The sequence below is a fragment of the Dromaius novaehollandiae genome, chromosome 9, assembly GCF_036370855.1.
Source record: "Dromaius novaehollandiae isolate bDroNov1 chromosome 9, bDroNov1.hap1, whole genome shotgun sequence".
Lineage (NCBI taxonomy): Eukaryota > Metazoa > Chordata > Aves > Casuariiformes > Dromaiidae > Dromaius > Dromaius novaehollandiae.
This window is the reverse complement of record NC_088106.1, coordinates 23,108,436-23,132,255: the sequence shown is the minus strand read 5'-3', so window position 1 is coordinate 23,132,255 and position 23,820 is coordinate 23,108,436. Positions and strand designations below refer to the sequence as shown.

The following is a 23,820-nucleotide window of genomic DNA, read 5'->3' as shown; positions in this document are numbered from 1 at the left end:
ATTATGATCAATATTACTTTCTTACACTTTCATCTGAGGCAACATTAATACAATTATTAATGTACATATATTACTACATATGCCTGGAATATGCTGTCATATGTTGCCCAGGGTTATTGGACTCTGAAAATCCTATGGCTTGAAGTTAATAGAAACATCATCTGTTATGAGAACATTACAGAGTTTTGCAAATAGAAGTAGGACTTTCCTGGTAGGATATTGTCCTTCATGTGATCCTGAGTTTAAATGAACGATATCACTGAAATCAGAAGGACCAGGCCCCTGAGTAACAATGTGTAGGGATGAAATGCTCTGACTGCACAGTCCTAACTGTTAATGAGAGCTCTTTAGCCAGTTTTGCTCATTTGCACTGTCGTGAACTGTAGAGAGAAAAGTAGGGATCAGAAAGTCTCTAAAATCAGGTGCTTGCATGATGGCTGTTGTTTTCACCAGGATCTGTGGTTTAAATACCAGAGTAGTAACACATGTGTTACCATCTTTAAATTTTATAGCTTTGTTTATTATTTCACTTTGTTAAAATTTTAATACTTTGAAGTACATCGCACAAGTGCATGTGCCGTAACTATTGCTAGAATTACTTAAAGGGGATTTAAAGAATTTTTTTCTTAGCCATTTCCCTACAGGGAGCCTTTCCAATTCACTTTACTGACTCCGAGCCATTTCAGTTTCTACTCGTATAATTTTACAAGAAATATGACAAACGTAACTGTTTTCCCTATGTTTTATGTCCCTAATGAGGAGCAAAAGGTCAAGAACTTTGGGATGGAGGGGGAGGCCAATTACTCTTGCTACTGTGCTTTGGAATACTGCTTGCAACTGGCACTCGTTTTTCTACCAGCGGGATTACAGGACAGTTAATTTCCTTAGAAATTTTATGAGGTTTAACGGATTGTATTTTGTCTTTTTTTTTTTTTCTGGTGTTTGTGGTTCTTGTTTGGAAAAGCTCTACAATATTCCCTCTGTATATATGCATAGCTTACATTTATAAAAAAAGTATTTTTAGAATGTTTAGAATCTGAGGGTGAGATTATTTTTGAGGGCATTAAATGCTTAAAGCTGCAGATACATGCCTGGTGGATTTTTAAAAGCAGTCATATACCCCACAGGTAGAGCTCATACACCTCGCCTATGAGGTGACTCTGAAAGTCCCAATTGCCTATCTGCTTATTAGGTACCTTAATTAAAAATCTGGTTCTAAATGTCATTAGGACTACCAGGGAAGTCAGTCACTGGAAAATAAAGAAAGGGTCAGAGAGAAAAACAGGTCAGTGCTGATTAGCAAACTTGGTACATTCTTCTTATGTTTGGTTTTGCATAGCTGACTTGAAGACCGGAAACTGAGAGAGTGAAGGTAAGAGCTTTCTTTTCCCACCTAACAATCAACTGAGTTTTCATACATGTAATGAGAAAGGTGAAAAAGCAGGAACCTGCTTTTGAAAATATTAGCCCTGGCTTCTGTTTAAGTAAAGCTTATCAGCTTTCACTGAGACAGTGGACAAGGCTATGTAGTAGGTGCAAATTGCATAAACCAGTGGACTTTGTGCTGACCACAGGACTAGAAATACTGGGATGTATGTACCTAGCCAGCTTCATTGGCAATGGAGCGAGGTAATCAGTCTTTCTAAGCGAACAGCTGTTGCTGCTGAATATCCCAAGGGCTGCAAATCTTCAGACACCCCCCATGTGCTCCTGAGTGCCAAGGGGGGGAAGGGGACAAGGACAGCTTCACAGGCAGAGGACAACACTGCTGCCCCCAACGAGTTCTACCACCACGCTGTCAGCCAGGTCTGAAGTGGGGGGTTCTCCTTACAGCTGGGGATTCAGGATACCTCTCCTGTTCATGTGCCATATCATCCAGATGGAAGTCACACTGGAACTGCATTTGCAGGCTTCTGGCTTTGAACATGCGCTTATAGCCTAAGAGTCTGAGACTAACTTAGAGTTTTGAAGGTCATTTAGGACAAATAAAGGGCTTTGCCACATTAGGGATAGTCCCGTAATTGAATCCTGACTCTTCAGCTAGGATGCCTCTCCATGGGCCGCAGTGGAGATGAGGGAGGGAGAGATTTCAGAGACATAAATCTTTCTTTCCAAAATATGGCTAACGATGGCAGAGATCTGTTTGAGATCTTCAGCATTGTACAGCCACTTAGCTCTTTTCATCAAAGACATGGTTTGGTCACTAGAGCACTCTGTAGTGAGGGGAGATTTGGGAGTCAAATCCAGAGCTCTACCAGCGCTTTTACCTACTCATTTGCTATGTAAAATCTAGACTATCTGCTATATAAAATCTTCTTGCTGCTCTAGGACTGAAAACACTTGATAGTTTGAGATGCTCAGGGAATATATGCAGAAGATCAAATATTTCTAGGTTCTCATTGGTTTCAGGATATTGAAGTGTTTGGCCTAACTGAAAGACAATGTGCTGTGCCAGGGAATGGCATGAAGAATGCAAGGATGAATGATCTTTGAATGAAATCCCTCTGGTAGTGGAAACACTTAGATTTGTGAAGAGTTGTGATATATAAGCCCTATGAAACTGCATGTCAAAGTAATGTATTTCCAGTAACTATTGAACATTGATGCAGGACATTGTTTTTCGCTCTACTTTTTCATTAAGGCCATGCACATTCATAGATGTGAGCTTTTCAGTTTTCTCATTTGATGCCCTCTCATATTAACCTGATGCCAGGTGGCCAGTAAAAATGCATGATTGCATCAGGCTGGAACAGAGCTGCTTAATGCATTACTAATTCTTCTCTTCCATTGTTGAGTTCTCTTCCTTCTCCTATCGGATGTCGTGTCCAAAGTCCATGGCTTATCTGAAAACTAATACGCTTAAATGTCAAAGCCATCTGAAGATTTACACAGTCCCTTTGTCCTTTGGATTATTTTTGATTTTTCCCTCGCTTGGATGCCTCTGTACCTGACTAAAATAGTACTAGTAGTCCTAGAAATATCAGTTGGTGATCTGGTTTTTAATATGTGTGCCTCATATGTGTGTTGTTTAACATGTCCCCAATTTAAATATCTGATTGATGTGAATCCATTCTAAAACTTATGTGTTCCTTGTTCACCTAACCTTTTTCTAACTTTAACAAAACCAAAAATGATCTAAAGCATTTGAAAACAAGCATTTCAAGAAATCACTAGGTGAGTCTTGCTATTTAAGTACCATACCAACTAATTCAAGCAAATAAGAGTGGTTTCTTTCTGAAATAGCCTACTACTTTGGGTAGAAATTTTGCCTGCAGGGGAGACCATTACATGAGATGCATGCTGTGGTAGAATTAAGCAAACTTCAAGCCGTGATTCACTGACAGAATAGAAAATTGTATCCCCTAAGATCTGGAGCTTATGTATAAAGAAAGAACCAAGCATTCTCTGATTAAAGACTACACAAATATCCCTCTGTGATGTGACTAAGCTCAGTCATCAATGAACTTAATTCCTATGATCCAAAACCTATGCTGATTTACTCTAGTCTAAATGAGGAGAAATTCCAGAGCAACTCTAGTTATATTTCAGTGTAATGGAGAACATAAACCCTTGTAATGGCAGCACGATATGGCAGGTTTTTGACTGCCACTTGACTCCAAATGCTGTTTTACTTGACCTTCCTGTAGCACAGTTCCTTCCTAGCAGTGTTTGCATTGGTCTTACTGGGTTACAGAGTTTTATTTTTATATTTGATTGTAGACATCGTGTACTACAGAGGCTAGGAGATAAATGGACCAATAAATGGTAACTGATTACTTGAGTGGAGTTTAACTAGCTGAGTTTAAGTGACGCAGTGGAGTGATAGGAATGTTTTTGGACGGGTGTTTCGCTGGTTTTACGGCCAGTGTGACAGATCAAAGTTTTCTTGTGGATGCCAAGGTGGGGAGGGTGGTGGATGGATTTTGGTTCTTTGTTTTGTTTCAATTTAATTGGATAGCTTAGGAGGATATCTTGTTTATTAGGCACAGACCACCATCAACCAACCAAACAAACACAAAACTCCTGGCAATTGTTTCTGGACTTCTTTTGATTTCTATTTTCCTTTTTTTTTTTTTTTTTTAATGTCTCTGCAAATGTAAGAATATAATTCTGGTTTCAGTTTCTGCTGCTAGAAGTTTGGGGTAGAGTGGCATTGCCTTTTTTCTATGTAGGATAAATTCTAGCCTTCCTTTGCGAAACATGATCAGTGAGACCCTGTATAGGAATTGTGTGAGCTGAGGTAACTGCTATTCCCCTTTCAACCGTAACAGTGTCTCCATACTAGATACTGCCCACAGGAGTGATTATGTACCTTAGGCCCAAGCAAGTAAGTCTTATTTTGTCCTCACTTTGTCTTAGTCCATTGGCAGAGGACTCTCCTCTACTACCACTGCCATATGGTCTGTCCTCATCTCTCCTCAGCTAAGGTAGCAAGAAATTTTGACTTTCCTAGCATAGAAGGAACTCTGTGTGTGTGTGTGTGTGTATAAAAGTACACACACATATAATATATAATAATGTATAATGAATAATAATATAATGTTTGCATATACACATGCATATATGTAATATTAAATATATATAATGTTTTTAAAATGTCTCATAAATACAGTGCTGACATTATAATGGAAATGTGTTATGTTTGCACCATTTCTTGCTGCCTGGTTTTGCAGTTTTTGTCACAAAGTTATGCCTACTAATAACATTTATTCTGGGGAAGATGTTTGTCATGCAACAGTTTGGCCTGTGATAAGACTGGCCAACTACTTTTGTTGTTCTCTTTTACAGCTGCAGCAGCCTGTAGGAAAACACTGGAGTGCCTGGCAAATTGACTTATAAAACAGGAAGGAGTTCAGTGTATTACTGTTTTTCACAGACTACACTTGGCATAACATTTTTGATGTCTCATTCCAGTGACAGAAACTGAAAAAAGAACAGACAGTGGAGTCCAAGAGCCTGTAAATCCATTGTGTGACATAATGAAAATGGGAGATGATGCAGTATAAACCTAACTTATTCTCAGTACAGTCTTTGGATTGAGATTCTTCAATAGGATCATCCAGTGTTCTCCTACTGTCATAACTCAGACTAGCCACAGACATCTAGTTTATGAGAGTTGTCTGGATACCACTGGTGACGTGAATTCCCAGGGCTCCTGGCACATGTTGTGGAGTGATAGTGTTTAATGAAAAATGCCTTTGTAATTTTCCATAATATAGCTCTGTTTCATGAACAGAGGAAGAGAAAAGACCACTCCTGGAAACGGTGGTTCATATCTGCTTCACGTTTAGAAAGCATTCATCTTGCCAGAACGATATGTCCAGACAAGGAATCAAACCACTCCTCTTTTTGTTGTTGTTTTCCTCTTGCAGACTAAAGTTTAACTCATTTTTCAAACAAAAAAATGAAAGCAGATAACCAAGAAAATAGCTGGGTTGTTTCGACTTAATCTATCGTGGTCCATTGGAGACTCTCTTTATTTGCATGTTTGGTTTTAGATTTTCTGAGTGACCATCTGCCCTCATCCTCTGTTCTCCTAGCACTTTTGCCAGCTCTTTTCTGGTGGAGAAACAATTCAGTTCACATATTGTCTCATTTGTGTCTCTGAGTATCTTACTGAGAGTTGGCCACGCATATACTGGCTCCTGAATTTCTAAGCCTGTCTGCTAGAAAATGAATGTGTGAAGTTCACTGATCAGATAAGTCCACAAATGGCTTCTCTTTGTGTTCCTCCTATTATAAGTCCTTCCTCAATCTCTCAAATTTAGTATTTTATATTTGGACAGTAGTCAAAATTGGCCATGCTGCTACAATTGACATCTTGAAAGGATAGGTGTTTCTGAGAGCTCAGGTAGCTGACAGCGACTCAGTGTGCCTGGGGAACTGCCTCGCGTGTTCCATCAGCGTTTTCACTTGCCCTTCCCAGAACTGCTATTCCGGATTTGTCTTGTCTTTTGTGGCTTTGGCTTCTAAATATCTTGTCAGCTCTGATGCTGAAAATTGGAAGTTTAACATGTTAGTTGGAGAGGAAGTCGAGCTAGTAGAGTAGAAAAGAAGGTCATGGAAATGAAGAAAGCCAATTCAAGTGGACACAGTGGGTGGCAAAACCTCAACAGGTGCAGAATGTGTTACCCTAGGAAACAGCTTTATGTTACAGGCTGTGCAATATAATGCACTTCTTTCTGCTTTGACAACCTCTGCCTTCAGCCTCATGCTTAATAAAGCACCTAGACCTATATTCTACTCCCTGTTGTGTCTTGCTGCTTAATTATGTGGTATCTGTTTGATATTTGATCATATTTTTCTGCAGGAACAGTTTTGGAAATAATTACTCAACGTGAGCAGGGGATTATTTTAGGGTGGTTTACAGTGACAATTTCCTGACTGACATTACTGTAGAGGGAGAGGCACAGTGAATTATCAGTTCATTAAGAAAGCTGTGTTTGGGGAGGTGGTGTGGATGGATAGGCGAGTGCTTTCCAAGTGTAAATTTGAACTTCCTGCTTTAAAAAGAAGAGAAAAATGCCAGGGAAAAAATATTTTAGGGTCAGGATTTTCTCTTGAGCTAGTGCTATTAGACATGAGGGAGGCTAGCTACTGAAGCCCAGGTGTGTGAGAAACAGGAGGTCGGCAGTATGTATTTTGCTCCCTTTTTCTTGGAGCTGCTCCAGTTGTCACAAGCTCCCAAGAAAGTGTCAGCCAGTGTCATCTTCTGAGGCAGAAGTGGGTGCTTTTGAAGTGTGGCTGGAGGAGGCTGACGAAAGCCCCAGGCTCGCGCGTGCTCACCGGGCCCGGCACTCCTGGAGGCTGCTTGCAGTGCAAGTAGTAGTGCCTCTGCTTTTCTTTCCTATTTCTGTTTTTTTGAAGCAGACGAGGGTAAAAAAAGGAAGATATAATCAACACAAAGGGTGGTAAGAGTAACTCTGAGTTCAGTGCTTATTTCTCCTGAAAAGGCCATTGGATGCCTGTAAATAGTACTCAGAAAAGTAATTAGAAAAATGATACAACTCTTCTCTAAAAAAAATTAATATGGATGTGTCAGTTCTAATTTTTTTCTTCTCATCAGAAAGACAAACACCAAAAATGTTTTTGTCTTCCACCTTCTGAGGGTTTTTTTTTCTTTTTCAATAAAAGGCTAGAATTTTCCAAGAAAGGTATTGTCTAGGATTTTTTAAGGGTAAGCATTTACGCATGTTTTACCTTATTGCAACATTCAGTATTGAAAATATTGATCTTATTAACTGTGCTAATTAGAGCTGAACAAAATACCTCCAGCAACAGCTAGTGAATATGCACTGGAATAGCAATTCTGAAATTGCTTTGCCAGTGTTTACAGGAGATGAATATCATCAGAGATAAATTTGCTATCAGGAACAGTGTGAAAAGCGGGCATGTAAATAATTGCACACTGTAAATTTTATATTCATATTTTGATGTGAAAAGTTTCTTCTATATAATCAAATAATATATATTTGTATTACAACTAAAGTGCTTAATATGAGAAACAGAAGAGTTTTTGCTACAGAAGTTCATGGCCCAGTGGCCATAGTCTGAGATTAGTGTATTTACAAACTTTCTAGAAAAAGAAGTAAGCCACTCTTGGATAGTTTAGAACAAGAAAGTGGAAATATCTGTGAAGAAACAACTTGCCAACAGGTCTGCTTTCTCCTGACAGCGACCCTGTGTACAGCATATGATACTAAATGAGGAGTACGCACTGGGTTTACAGGAGATAATTTTAATATATGTTAAAATAGTTGCTTTTAGTACATGAAGGAAAATGATTCTATAAAATACTTTGTGAAAAGGCTAAAGAAGATTCAGTTTACTTAGAGTATGAGATTCCACTGAGCTTTGAAGGAATGAGTCACATTTACTTCTGGGTAACAGTTGTGCAATACACTTCACTTTTAGCAGGTGACAAAAATATCAGTGGAGTGAGATTCTGGGCCCATTCTTTTTAGACATGTCCAGCAATGTAAGTATTAAGATTTCAGTTTGAACTATTAAATTTTACATGTCCAGCAATGCAAGTATAGAGATTTCATTTTGAGCTATTAAATTTTGTTCTACCACCTTCTTATGAACTACAAGTCTGATTCTGGCATGTGTTTCTGCTATAGCATGAACAGTTACCACTGTTGTAATAAACTGTTTCATCACTAAGCTGTGGCAGCCATTTTAAGCAGCATACACAGTACTTGTATGATTAATTCATTAGTGTATTAATTAGTTATATTTAGTTCTAATTAATTAGTTAATGTTTGTAAAGTGTTTTCCAAATGTAAAATGCTAAGTACGTGTTAGGGATTTTCATTAATGCTGTGGGTCCCTGAAGTTTTTTTATTTTGTGTTATGTAGAAAAGTGTTGGGTTTAGAACTACTATGTGTCAGGCCAGAATGAAAGAGGTACCGCATTTCTGTAGCTGTAGTGGCCAAAAGCAGGCACAGCAGAATCCAAAGGTCTTGCATGTGCTACTTAAAATGAGGCATTTTGCCATGTTTTTGTTGGAGAAGTATTAACTGTTGGGTAATGAGAATGAAACTTCTTAATTAATAACATCAGCTTGTGTGATTTTCTTTCAGGATAAGGAATTCGCTAATCTTTTTTTTTTCCCCGCTCACTTCCTTGGCCTAGGTTATGCTGTGGATTCATGTTCTAGTATCTCAGTTCTCCATGTACTTTCCAACCCCATTTCTGCAACTTAGAGTTCATTCACGATGGTTTCATTTTAGGCACCAATCCCACAAAGACTGTGGCATATGGGAATGTTGATGGGATGACTCACGTGCATAAAATTAAGCATGTGTGTCACTAATTGTAGGATCGGAGCTTCAGTCACTAGTGGAAATGTACATTTGATTTCCTCCTGGAATTAATGTAACAGATGGGGAAAGATATATTCCTAATGGAGAGATGGGGAGAGGGTGATGGTCAGGGAATAGGGACAAGTTCCCACCCCTCAAGTGTTTGTTCAAATTGACAATTTTTCTTGCAAAACGGGAGACTTGAACTTAAGGATTTGATTCTTTTTAAAGTATCTACAATGACTGTAAAAAGAAAAACAAAAAATATCACAGTAAGGTAGGATAGTTGGCTAAGATACATCAAAAGCTTGTGTTCCCTAGTTAGCTGTCTCTCTCTCATGTGGTTCCTTCCACCATTTTTCAGAGTTAATGACAGCAACAAAAGCTGCTATGAGACTTAGCTCTGCAGTATTGTGCTTCTACTTTTGGCATTGAAAGCAATAACAATTATTCTCTCAGATCTGACCTCTGGATGCTCCAAATTCTGCTTTCTTGAAATTTTATGTTCCTACAAGTTGTTCTCATTATTATCATGAGCCTCCAGAGTACTCCTGTTGTATATGTTTATTATGTGCATGAAGCACTGACCTGTATCTGAATATGTATCTTAGTTCTGTGCCAAGCTTACATTAATTTTTAGCTGCTCGAAAGCTTCCCCATATTTCTCCCCTATTCTCATGCAGTGATCAAGTGTGACCATGTAAAGCAGAGGTAATTGGTGCAGTGTTTTTCTGCCTGTTCTTTAGTGAGAGAAATTCCTGTTCTGCTTTATCTCCGGTGTCCTGTGTGGCTGGTCAGGCTCAGTGCTTGGGGCAGGACGTTTACCAGTATGGTTCAGAAACTACCCAGACTCCACACTGGGCCCCTCTGTTTACATTTGGTTAGTAAACTCGGAATGGGTGTGTTCCAACTACTCTACAATATCGTGTGTTTTGTGCTGACCCTTCCCAAAGAGTGCCTTGACCTTTATTTAAAGAACAAGCAAACCATTCGTCCGTGAGAACTTGGGGTTTGAAAGAGTTCAGCTAGCAGAGAGGTGGCAGTTGATGCAGCGGTTTCCAGGCTTCTTCCTGGGAGAGCTTCAGGGAACGTCATCTGAGAGCTCCTTCAGCCAGGAGTTTCCAGCTTGCTGCTGCTGCTGCTGCTGCTGCTGCTGAGGGTCAGCTTCCAGAGGCTTTTGCTTCTGATGACTCTAACAGAGCTTCTGTTGGCTGCTTCTTGATTAGGAAGTGCCTACAGCTGTTGTCTTAATGGAGTGCTGCTCAGGGAATTTCAAGCACCTATTCAGCTGGCTGTATAAACAGTGGCAGGAGCACAGCTCCCAGGCTGAGTGTAACAGTTAGTTGTAGCAGCAATTAGCAGGGGGCAGAGTGGCCGGGAGCTCCGTTCCAGACATCATCAGACTACTTGAGTATGCGCAGTGGAGATGTCAGTAAGCCGCAGGGCACAGTCTCTAGCTTCAGCTGGGGTGACTGTCCTTGGCACTTCAGAGGCCTCAACCCAGACAGGACTCCAGTGGGAGGGTGCCACCAGCCAGACCTTGTTGCAGAAGGTGCCTGATGCCTCACCCTGATGGAGCAACACAAGAGAAATTCCTCTTAGATATAAGGGAGAAGATTTTTCACCATGAGAGTGATCATACACTGAGACCCAGAGGGTGGGATCTCCATCCTTGGAGATATTCAACTAAACAAGTCCCTGAGCAAACTGGCTGGGTAGCCCTGCTTTGAAAGGAGGCTTGGACTACAAAGGCCCTTTCTGACCTAAATTATTCTATGATTATATGCTTTAATAGAAATATGCTAGTTTCACAGAGCTTATGAATATTGGCTGTGGTATTGTGTCTATGCAACTACTTCAAATGAAAACCTAAGAATGTGCCTGCATGGGACAGCGAATAGCTTCATTTAGTGATTTCAGTACTCAAAGCGGTGCTTTCTCCTCCCACCATTCAAAAGGCTTTTGCATTTCTCAGTTTAGCACAGAAATTAAAGGCGACTGTCTGATCACTTTTCATGAAATGACCCTGTCAGGTTTGAACTGATATTGATTTAAGCTGGTAAAGAATGGAGGGGGAATGTTACAATCCATCTGATGTGGCAGCCTCTATAGACTCACAGGGATATGATTATAATTATCATTACCATTAAACACTAATTAGTACTGTTAATTAGTTAAGCACTAGAATAAGCTTGTGTTGTTCTGCAGTTGTGTCATTTATTTATTTATTTATTTGGGGGGAAGAGGGAAGGAAAATTAATCTCAGGAAAATTTAATTTGGTCCCTCTCACAAGAAGAGTAGCTCTTGATCCTATTACTGCTTGTCTCTTTTGATTTTATAAAACTTTACAACTTAGCTTCTAGAATAACTGGAGAAGGGCAGAAACTCAGCTGTGTGCATCTATCCTCCAGAGGAAGATGCCAGTGGCAAGGAGCTGTTACAGCAGCTCGGCTCTGTAACATAATTGTGGGCCTGTGCCTACTGAAGCCAATGGGGGTTTTGCCTTTGACTTCAGTGGGAGCAGAAGCAGGCCCCAGATGTCAAAAATGTACTTGTCTGTCTCAGAAACAGAAGAACTGACAGGTCTGGAATATGCTTACACTTTATGATTCCTATGCAGTGATTATGCTGAGGTTTTGCTGTGTGTCGTGTCAAGAACCACTCTCAGTGAAGCAGTTCTCTTGGCTCTTGAAGGACAAGTTTGTAGAAATATTTAATTTCCCCTCATGGAGATTTGTGCTTTGAAACAGCAGTTGGAAGGAGAGAATTATGACTCATGGTGCCCTGAATTGCCAGAATTGGGGAAAATTAAACTGAGTAACTTTGCTCTGTGGCTGTGAGAAATTCCCTTGCCTTCAGTGTGACAGTTTGGGGATCACACTTTTCAAAGTCAGTTCTAGAAAGGAGTGGAAATGAGGAGTGAAATGATCCACAAGATGGATTGGTCATTCCAGTAGCCCAACAGGTATATTTTGAATCAGAACAAGTTTGTGTGAACACAGGTCTTAAGGTGAATGTGAGTCATGTTTCATGCAAAATGCAGAGGTTCTTGAAATGGCATGTGAACCATTCCAAGTAATTTCAGAGTGGTACAGGGATGAAAATATGAAAGCCTTCTCCTGGGGAAACATGCATCTAGCCCAAAGACAGGGCTACCCCATGCCTGGGCTGACTGGTTGGCATGCATAGTGCATGTTTGAAAGAGTTATTCAAAACAGACAGACTAGAGAAGGCTTCTACCAAAGTCGTGTAGCTCCAGTTGTGAGTAGCTTTGCTCACTTGCTGGTATTATTTATTCTGAAAATAGAAAGCACATGCATATCTTTGCTGGATAAATGTTTTAGACTGTAGCCTCTCTGAAGCAGGATTCTCTCTTGTTTTCCGCAGGCGCTTCATCCCAAATGTGGGCATCCTATAGGCATTTGGAGTTCCTGCCATGGAAATAGTAGTGATCAAAAGTGGAAGAAAGCAGTAATCATGTCCAAGTTACTGTAGCAGCTACAAGACTGTAGAAGAGGAAGAAATAAGCACAAATGAGGGGAAAATTATGTGTCTTTGTGTAAATAAAGTGTCAAATATCACTGGGTATATAATTTCCAGAGTTTCTCTTTTAAAATCTTTTTTGAAGTTCCCTTTCTAATTTTAATTACTTAAATTTGTTATTTGAACTTTATTTTTTCTCATTTGTACTGTAAACAATTTTTATCCACTCAAGGGTTTCTTGATTTTTTTTCCAGGTCACTTGATCCTGAAAAATGCTCAGAATCTACCCTCAGCCTCTGGTTTTAATTAAATTCTTCATTTGTTCATGTAAGTTTGCTTTTGCTTTTCTTTTTTTTTTTTTTTTTCTTTTTTTTTTTTTTTTGGTAATTTGTGCAAGTTTTACAGAGCTTCCAGATATCCAGGCACAGTTTTTGAGTATGTCAACGTTTTCTACTATTTTACGAAGTGGGTAGTTCTCTGTCTTTTTGGCCATATTGCAGTCAGATATGTAACAGCATCTAAGCAATACATAATAGGGTTTTAATAAGCTACCATACAGCACTGGGTAATTGATCATCACAACAGGTACATGTTGAATCATTAGTTTTATACTTTTTATAAATACAACTAATAGAAACACTACAACATCCCAGTTCTTACAAACTTATTTTAAGTAGAGGCATTTTAGTAAAAAGTAAAGGTCTTCTGAGCTGAAAGTTATTGTGAGAAGGTACTCCTGTGTCTCGTACCACCACAGGGAAGAGTTAACATGCTCTCAGCCTGAGAGCTGTGTATGAGGTCTAGTTAGCCCAGTGAGGAGGACCTGTCTGGAGAAGTAATAGAAGATTTCTCATTTCAATCCTGCACACGTGGATTTTCTTTGAAGGTAACAGTAGCTCGGGAGTTGGAGTGATAACTAGCTTTGTCCCATGGGTTACAATGATGGATGTGATCTAAACTCGTGTTCTCCAGTAGGAAAGGCTAAAGGCTGAGGAAAGGTAGATGGGACTGTGCTGGGGTGGCTAGAGAGCACGAGATTCTCTGTTGGACCATGAGGAACGTTTTTGCTGCAGACGAAGCCTTTTCTGTAGGCAGTGCATGATGAGAACAAGCAGTGGACTTAGTTGCCTGTGCTTCAGTAGTGGGTTTCTTATGTTCGGTTTGCTGCAGGAAGCAGTTGGTTCAGAGAAATGTTTAATCTAGACTGTTGTGCCCTGAGGAGTTTAAAGGCAAACCTGGAGAGAAAGACTAAGACTGGATAGTCCTGAAGTGTTCCAATGCCTTGTCAATATGCTTTCTCTCCAGCTTACACTTACCTCTGGGTTAGGTGTAAACAACAGCCTTCCTTAACTTACTTCAGCCATTCAGTTATATTCACCTGCAAAGTCTTCTGACTTTCAAAATCCATATTCCAGTTTATACTAGCACATGAGTAAGAACTTCATTAAAAGTTGAACCAATGCTTTGGTAATGTTGCCTGTTTACTGTAACTTGAATGTTTCTTTTCACACACTGTGTGTCTCTCCAACAAATACTTGAAAGAAATTCCTAAAATTTAGGGACATGATTAACTAAAAAAAAACCACAGGAAAGTTTGAATTTACACCTTCAGGCTCCAATTTATTCTCAGTGTTGCCCTTTCTCCTGACATGTTATTCCCTGTGTTCTTTACTTAGGGAGCTCTATAAGCTATGTGTATCTATCTTGTTTGTCAGTGGGATGGGGATAGCATATGTGATATACCCAAATTCCACCTGCTCAGATCCCTCTTCCAGAATGCAGGTGGCATCTTATCCAAAGACTGGAGAGCTGAAATCTTGATTTCAAAACCTCTGCTTCTTGTTCTGAGCTGGACTGAAAGCTTTTCTAAGAAATGTCTCCTTTTTCTGAAGAAATCTGTTGAACACCCTGCCTCGCCATTTTTACTGGAACAACAGAACATGCTTTCTTGGATTTTTGCAATTGTCATAAAAGCCCATATGACAGCAGAATCACAAATTAAGACAGAAATCAAAAACTAAATATAAAATACGCACTAGCAGGTCTTCCCTTTGAGAAGGCATGAGCTTCATGTGACAGCTCCTAGTCATGTTGCTCAGTATTTCACAGAAAGGTGTCTGGTGCTATTGTGAGGGATGTAGCAGAAAAGGCAAAATGTAATGCAATGCGTAAGTACCATAGGGGCTATAACTCTGAAAACAATGAGATGAGATAAGGATAGAGTATTAGCCCTGTATGTCAATGGTCTTGCTTTGTGTCATCATAACCCTAATATTACATGAAAAACAACATTTTTGGGGTATGTAGTGTTAATGCATTTTACAGTGTGATTGATTTAACAGAATGTGCTGAAATACAGTCCGACTTAACAGCAGAAACTGAAACTAGAGAAGGGCATTTCATTTCCGGTAGACAAAAGCACTGACATTCCAAGGCTTCCCGAGCTCCTGCCCCTTGATTTTGTAATGTTTTGTTGACTTGACTGTGGGTTATGATTTGCAATAGCAAAATAGAGAAGTCTTGTAATGGCAAAATCATTAAGGACTAATTTCAGTTCCCATTGATGCCTTTGACAAATGCCCTTTTGATGCTAGTAGGAGCATTAGTGTATGCCTCTAATTTGAGGCATTTAAATTATGAAGAAAGGCCTGTCTGAATATTCTTTAAAGAACTTTCAACAATAAATACTCATTTCCGTTTCTGCCTCTATTGTCATCAGATCTGCTGGGGGGATGGTAGCTACAGCCAGCCTTTAGCAGCTTTGTCTTGGCTCTGCAGAGTACGGGCTTGCTGCAGTCAGGGCTGCTGGCCTGAATCTGTGGTTTTGGGTGAGGGCTCTGTGGCACCTCACTATTTACAGCTGGGAGTCAATATTGGGGAGGAAGATAGTAATGGATTTGTTTCTGCAAAAAGAATAGGGGGTTTTCAAAGAGCAGAGGCTTTTGCAAACACTGGCTGATTGAGTCAGAAAGGCAGCTAGCTGCAGAGGCTTGCTGGTGTACCCGTTCCTTGTTTTCATCTTGTGATGTGCAGTGAATCATTAATGAGCTCAGAGGGGAGCTGCAGCCTCCATAAACAAAGAGAGTACTTCTGCTGTCATTTTTGTATCAATATATGAAATCCTCACCTTTCTCGTTGTCCTCCCCTGTTTCTCCTTTCTTTTGCTTTCCTGTGATCCTGTTCCTGTATGCATCTTTTTATGCATCCTGCTTATAGAAAATTCAATCAAGCTGACTAGAGATGAAACTGATAAAATCTTCCAGGAGTTTTGTAATTTCTCCTGCTGTAATGGAGAGCCACATGCAAAGCAATGAGAAACATAAGGATAATGAAACCACCTTTCTATAATGACTGAGTGAATCATGAAGCTAGGAGTTTCCAAGGAGCCTAAAGGACTCCTTCAAAAGTTAGGACACTGGTTCCCAACAGAAGCAGTTAGTTGGGTCTGAATCAAAAAGAAAAGAAATTGATTCAAAGGTCATCCTGTATTGCGAGAACTCTTGGAGGACCTTATACTTATTCTCTAGTCCACTTTTTGCCCTTGAAGTTCCTCCCAGTGCCTCCTGTTCTGCTTTTTGGCACATTCAGAAGCATCCCAATGTGAACAGCTCAGACCATGGCTAACATACGAGTTGAGACATAGACTATCTCAGAAAAAATAAATGTGGCTGCTGTGGACAAGAGCATGAGTCATTTTTTTGTATAAGGGCCTAGGGAGTAGAGCACTTATCCAACAAGTGCAAAAAAATGCTATTTCCCCCAGCTTGAGAGTCAAAGCTATGCAAATGATAGCAAAACAAAAACATCACCAGCACCAAAAGCAAAAGCAAAACAAAAACATCACCAGCACCAAGAGCAGATGTACCTCTATATTTCATGAATGCACTGCCAGTACATTGAATTAAACTACTAAAAAGCTCTGTGCTCTGGATAGCAAGCTGAATGAGAGGTGAGACCATGTGGAAACTCAAGATGAGCAGAGACCAGTTTGTCTGTGGATTGTCACTTTGTTCTGAAAGAAATGTCTCTGTGTTTCTTTTTGGATGCGATGACTAATCTTAAATCTCTTCAGAGAACCGTATGATGATGAGCCATGGCACCTGAGAGCTAAGCACTTCTGCCCTCTGGATCTCTCCTATGTGAAATGAGACTTCAGTTTCTGATGAAGAAGAAAAGAGTAGAAAAGGCTAATCTCACAGGGAATATTGTCAGGGAATTAGAGCAAACAGTGCCTGTATGCCTTCACCGATAACACAAACGGGCTAAAAGGACATGAGAGAGAAAAACAGAGCTTTTAGTTTGTGTTTATTGAACAAAGCCTTTTCTCTGGGCCTTGAGGCGGTTCGAATGATTCAGATGTAATGATGGAGGCCACGTGGAATTCACTTTGCTCACTACTTTTGGTAAACAAAATGGTTATGGTTTGGGACTGTCTGGGACTGTGGTTTAAGCCATGCATTTGGGTATGGGAGAAGAAAGGACCGTGAAGGCAAGGCAGTTTGTGGATCCTGCAGGCTTATAATGCGGCAAGGAAGATGAAGTGTGATCCTCATTTTAAATTGCCTCTTTGCTGGCAGTCTTGTTGCGAGGGAGTCTGAACGACACTTTCCCAGAGCTCATTCTTCTAAGTAGGTTGGCTGCTGTTTCGTCCAGGTTAAAGCTGGGTCGGGTCTGGAATATCCTGCAGTCCCGCAGGTGCCCTGCCTCACGCGGGTGGACCTCTTAGGCCTGAGCTCTGGTTTCTGCTCTTACAATTCCTGGCATTGCTGGAGGTGACAGCCAGGCAGAAGAAGAGAGTTATCTTTTGTTAGATATTTTTTGAAACTTTCTTTAACGATCTATCTTTATTTGAAAGTAAGAGCTAGGTAGTAGTAGCCAGTTTAAGACCATATCTCTGTGGAAAAGGAACCTTCAGGGAAGAAAACTAGCCTTTATCCTAAAGATAGCCTTTATCCTCTGTTCTGTTTCTGCAAAAAGAAGAATCTGCCCAGTCTGAAAACTTTGGAATAAGCATTTCCATTACTCAGAAATAAACAACATTGTAAACTGAAGGAGCAGAAACAGAGAAAGTACTACTTGTTCACCTCTGGAGTTAAGAGGCAGGGGTTAGTAGCCTGAGCATAGACTTGCTGTAAGGGTTAGTCAGATAATCTAGAATACTGACATTTCTAAAACAAAGCACCATCTTTATCAGTTGCATTTGGCATATATAAATCAGAGAAAATAAGAAAAGTTTTGAGAAATTGTCCTGAGATAGCTCCACCTATCTCATCTCTTAATGTCCCATTTTAAAGCTTCTTCATATTTCTTGAGTGCAAATGTCCAGTTGTACATCTCGATATAACTGTGAGAGTTGCTTGGTTTATAACAGACTGACTTGCTTCTGCATAGGTCTCATTCTGGTCTTCAATAGTTGGAAAACATATTTTCTCACTTCTAAAATGTGAACTGTCATTAATTATTGCTCCACATATTGGTGATATCGATGTTGATATTTTACAATATATACTTTTAATCTTCATGCTTTGATGCTGCTGACTTCTGGAACATGATGTGGAATGAAAAAAAGCTTGTGCTTTGAACATGTTTTCCATTCTTTTAGTATCATCAAATGCTATTATATACAGATGTTCCCCCTAAACCTTCTCTATACCATTTGTTATTTTTCCATACTTCTTTTAGGTCTTCCTGAGTCTTCTTATGTCCAAAGGAAACACTCATGTTCTCCTCAGTCTCTTATATTTGAAACTTTCTCTTTGAATATTTTCATTTTTATTCTTTGAGCCCACTAATTTGGCAATGTCCTTTAAAATTAGGACGACCAGCACTACAGAGGTGTCTCTAGCTGAAGCCAAAGCATAGACTACTGTTAAAATACTTCCTTTTTCTGATAATATGGGAGGAATAAGTTTTTATATACATCCTTGTAGAAGATGATGCATGCCCAAATATTGGTGTTAGCCACAAACACACTTATCACATTTTGAATAAGTTTTAGTAATTTTAATTTATTTATATTTAATCGCCTCCTGTCTCTTTTCTGGTGTTCCCCCTTGAAGTGAATAGGTGATCATTATGAGCCATATAAATTATTAATTAGGTCTTGTAGACTAGATAAGTGTGTTCTTCAATTATTAAAAACCCAAACCTTTTTCTTGAATTTTGGAACAACAATTATAAGAAAAGTGTTACCCAGGCAATAATATGTACACTGAAATATAAGGGCAGTCACTTGCAGTTCTTAGCAACCCCTCTGATCTGGACTGGGCCATATGAGTCCTTCCTTGGAGAGAACTCATGTTAAACAGATCTGCCTGTATCTATGGTAAAGGTTACTTCTGTGACCCTAAGCCGTACTTCGAAATCTCTGCAGGTCAGGACAGGAATACAGGGGAATAAGGGGAGATGGCTGTGATTGAGGTAGAGATGGGCATGATTCCCTGCTATGCAGCATCCAGTGATTTGTTCCATCTGTTGATATTGTGTGGTTTCTTCCACACTTGGCGGGATTCGCTTTAGAGATAGGGCAGGAAAGAGTAGGTAGCAAAGAGCTGCACGGAACCCTTAAATCTGTATGGATGTAATACCCTGACTGTAAAGGTTGGCTAAAGTAGGACATTTTCTTTCTTTTAGGCTTTGAGTTGACACTTCCAAAAAGCAGAGAAAAATCAGTTCTGAGAACTCACTATTTTACCTTTGAATTATTCTTGAGCTTCACTCAAATTTCTGAATGAAAAGTGTTCAGTTTGCTTTTTTAATATCTGTCCATATTTGTTTAATTCCATCCCCCTTCCTAGGCAGACATTCTGTTTCCTGAAGATCTCCACCTTTCACAAAACAGGCAGGTTATTTTGCTTCTGTATCTGAACTTGTGTCTCCAGGTAGCCTTTGACAGGCCCTGCATATTCTTTGTATTTCTCCCATAATGTGTAGCTTCACCAGGAGCTTCACTGTCTCATGTGTCTTGTTTTGTTCATTACTGTGGGATGGATAAAGAGCTTTTTTGAAGCTCCTGTTTGGGAGGAGGGCTAGAAGGGGGCAGCAGCTGACTCCTCACCACATCCAGATGTGCTGGCCCAAAGAAAGAAGGACCTGTCTCTGGAGTGCCCCCCTCTTTGAACTGTTTGGAGTAGACGACAGTTGAGGCGAGCACTAATGTCGAACGACACACTAAGTCCCTCACGTATCACAGTGGAGATTTCCTCTTATTTTAGGGCTTGTGTTACACATTGTGAGCTGGATGGTGATTTTTATTAAGTGCTCTGACATGTATTGCTCACTTCCTCTGATTTCATGAGACAGCTCTATGACTGTAATTTCCACCGGTCCTCTTACTCAAACTAACTTATGCATTTACTTGTCATTGGGGTATGGCTTACTAGTATTGCAAATTTTGACTTATTAAACTTCATGTTGCCACAGAAACACTTTTGCTTTCAAAATTATTTATATTTCCTTTGGGGCAACTGACTTTTCTGTATTTTTCATCATGCCTCTTATTTCATTTTTAAATGAATTTCATAGCTAGGTACAGTACCCTACTGCGCACAGTTATTGCACCAATATAAAATCTAAACATCACAAAGTCACTTCCAAAATCTAGGCAGTTACTGGTGCCCTCACAAGGAAAATCAACAGAATAGTCCTCTTTTTACGTTAAACTGGGTCATTTATCTGACATTGAAAATATTGTCTTTAATATTTCTTTCTACCTCATTAGAGAATTAAATAATCCATGAAACTGTGTGTATTAAAAATCCATTCAAAATATTAGAATACTGCTTTTAAAAAAGCCTCACAAATCTATTTGCACCCTAAATCAGTACCTCTTATGTTGGTTAACAGCCAAATTAATGGAATATTCCTCTGCAGTCTATGGAGCTAGCTCTTACAATCTAATTAAAGGTAAAAATCAAGACAACCGGAGTTGTCTTTTGTAAATTAAAAGTCCTCTTTTATGTGCTGTGGAGGTGTCAGCACTATTATAAGCACTAATTAGACATTTTACAACATTCTGGTACTAGGGAGGAAGTGGTATCGTATGTAGTTTAAAGATTATTAAGTGTCTTTAGCACATTGGGGTTAGATTTTTAAGGATGCCTTCAGTGCTTACCTGCTGTTTCAAGAGGAAGTACTTTATTGTCTCATAAGAAGAAATTGGGCTTTTTGAAGAATTAAATGCTTGTCTGTAATGCAATAGCCTGCTTCACAGTCACTAAAAAGAACCAGCAAATCGTTGTAAAAGTAGTGGACTCCGTCTGTTCGTGTCCACTCATGAATCTCAGCCACACGATATGGATTTTAAGTCACCCATTGTCTGTTGAGGGCATTTCATCTCAGTTTACTCCATGAAATCCATGCAGGAATTTCTATTCGTCATCTCTCCTGGCCAGGCATACCCCTAGCCAACTCTTCATTTGTCTTAACGAATTTCAGTAGCAGAAAGACTGGTCCAATACTATGTGTCTTTTCCCTATAAAACTACATCATCTGGTTGATGGCTGGATTCTGATACATTTCATTTATGATCTCATGATTTGCAAAGCAGACACATGATTAGATTGCGTAGTAGGAAAGGTGGGGACCAACTTGTGATTATACTTTCTTTTTTGAGTGCTATGTTGTTGTTACTAAGAATTTGCTTATAATCATGATCTTGCCTGATGCTTCAGTTTTTGCTATTTTAATCTCTCCATTTTTCATGTGCATTCACATCTCAAGTGTGAAAGCCCTTGAGGTTTTTCTTGTTAATGCTTTAAATGTCTGATTACCAAAAAAAAAAAAAAAAAAAAAAAACGAACATGTATACACTCACTTTGTGTTCTTTAATGACAGAAAATTTGTGATAAAATTATATCAAAAAATAGTACCTACTGTGGCTGTAAAAACATTTAGTGTTCTCTAAGTGTAAGCCTTGCCCTTTGTGAGCAGGAAACTTGTAGTTAGATCACATAGTGTAAAATGCTAATTCGGATGCCATAGATTTATCTAGAGCTTTTAGCATCTGTGAGTAGATCTTTAGATGAGGAGTTATGAGGACTTTAATCAGTGTCAGCTCTAAAGCTTGATTTTAAAAATGTCATTTTTATGTGAAGTTGTTGCAAAAATGTATCTTGTTCTTAACTGTCTAAACTGAAACTAAAAGAGAAAATTCTTCTGTCTTACTAGTGTGAGAGCAATGAATGTTTAATAGACTAACAACAGTTCTAAAAAAATCCAACACCCAAACATAATGGGCACTTTTGAAACTAAATTTTCAGTGTGGTGTTTAGGGATTTAACCATGCAGTGCACATTAGTGTTAATGGGAAATTGTCCAGCCAAATCTCTACGCATTACACTGCAAATGTACTCCTTAGTGTTTAAAGCTGGCCTGTTAACACTCATTACAAAACTGCGCTCAGGAAGGCAGATGAAGAAATATGGGACCTGAGCATCTACCAAACAGCAATGTAGTCCCTTTTTTAAAAAAAGAAATTCTGCCAGAAAGACTGTATCAGGCTCTCGTTGGCTAAAGAAGGCATTTTCCCAGTTAGAAAAATAACAGGGTTTCTGGGGGTGGGGTGGGGTGTCCAGCTGAAGTGCTTTTGGCACGCAGCCTGTGGAGGGGTTATAAACACAGCAATAAGCTTTCTCCCCCGCCTCTCTTTTTTAACAGTCTTCATGTCAATCTCTGCTGTCCATATGCTGGTTCTGGAGCTGATTCAGCACCAGCAGAACTTAGAGGTAAGTGAGGGTGACATAATGAAGAAATCTGAATAGAAATTTGCCAGTATCATTTTTTTAATTAGAAAAATGTTGATTTGGCACAATTGGACTTTGTACAGAAAGTATGTAGGTTTAGATAAAATTTTCCCCACCTACTGATCAATTATTAAGGCAGTGATTAAGGCTTCCACATCTAGCCGTGTCTAGGTTCAAGGTCTGGCTTCTCCACATTTATTTACACATAATAGAAGAATTTTGAGAGGAAATTTTGGAAGCTGATGACCTCAACACAGTCACCATCCTGGTAATGAAGGTAGGGACTCTGGCGTGTGGGCAAATGGCAAAGCAGGAACCTGAAGCTAGTGTGTCATACCCTTACTGGTGTCCCAACCATCTACTGTGTGAGGAAAGGCACTTCATGGTGTCTATGAAAAGCTGGAAAGATCTTGGTTTCACTCCAGGTGAGTGGGAACATTTTTGAAATGTCAAACTTCTGCACGATAAGAAAACCCTTCACAACGAGAATGTGTGGAATCAATGACTTGGGCCAGGCCTATAGGGAAAATGAAGAATAAAGATATGAGATACAGCAGTGTTTTCTAGAAAAATCTTAGTTACAAGAGAGGTACGTTTACATCTGGGGTTTGAGGTTTTGTTCTAGTTTTTGTGCTTTAGTTTGTTTTATATTCTGGTTCTCACATCTTTAGAAGATTGATATAAGGTAGAGTAGAACAGGGTTAGAATGGAATGCCTCAGCAGAAAAGTGTAATTGTGGTTATTTCTCCTTTCCCAGTCTTTAAAATGGATAAAATATATTACTATAATCGAAATCTAATAGAACTCTCTGCTTAGGTTAATTTCTCTCCCATGATGCTTGGCACTCAATTTCTTACTGTTCCTACCACCCTTCTGAGAACTTGTGTGAGGAAAACTGAACTCTGGTTGATCCCGTGTTCTTTGGGGAGGCAGCACAAGATCGTGTATCTTTAATGACACTACAGTCCTGTGATGAAAATTCCTTTTTATTTTTCCATTTCACAATGGGCATTTTATTTTTACTGGCATAGAATATGTGCTGTAGAATAAATATGCCTTGTAGTTTTTCCAAACTGAAATCCCTTAAAATTGGCATGCAGATAAATAACACATGCTCAAGGTGCCCATTAGTTATTTCTACAATTAGTGGAAAAATGCCACAGCTCATTCTAAAGAGTTATTAGGGGCATTTCTGTAGGAATGCAATCAATTCTTTATATAGTTAGCCAAAGCTATCAGGGCTGACTCAAAATATCCCTTTAAAGATCCTTTGGAGAGGAGTAAAACTAGCTTTGAAAGATTTACCACAAAAATACTGTTGATCCACTAATGTGGTTGAGTTTCTGGTCTTGCTATTTAATTTTGTGTCTTTACAATACATTTAAAAAGGATTTTGAAAATTATGTACATGAGTTTCCTGTGAGTTGCTGAGGTAGCACATGAAAATGTTTTATTCTCTGTGCATCTTTCTCTGTAACGTTTGCAGTGAACACACACTTGTTTAATACTCTTCTCTGCACCTGTTCTTACTACACATTATAGCATTTCTCCCCCCCAACCATGATTACTTTTTGCCTTTGCTTTTACATGCTCTTTAATTTACATGCTTTGTCCTATGTCTACTTTCATGTGTTGACTTCATCTCATGGAGCTACCTCTAAGCGGCTGGCCTGGCATCTGCCAGCCCTGTAACCGTGGCAGCATATGTTCAAGGTAGGTTCCTATTTGAAGAACTACATAAAGTTCCTTGCAGTTGCAGCTACGCTACTAGCAATACCTAGGATG

At 39.4% G+C, this 23,820-nt stretch overlaps 1 long non-coding RNA gene across 1 annotated transcript in view; it reads left to right on the top strand.

The window, feature by feature from the left end:
• Positions 1–23,242, top strand: part of LOC135329176 (uncharacterized) — a 55,471-nt gene extending 32,229 nt beyond the window's left edge. Inside the window, exons 10-12 of the long non-coding RNA XR_010390517.1 lie at positions 12,197–12,394; positions 12,547–12,619; positions 21,950–23,242. This is a non-coding gene — a long non-coding RNA (uncharacterized LOC135329176). The remainder of the gene's footprint in view (positions 1–12,196; positions 12,395–12,546; positions 12,620–21,949) is intronic.
• Positions 23,243–23,820: the final 578 nt, after the last annotated feature.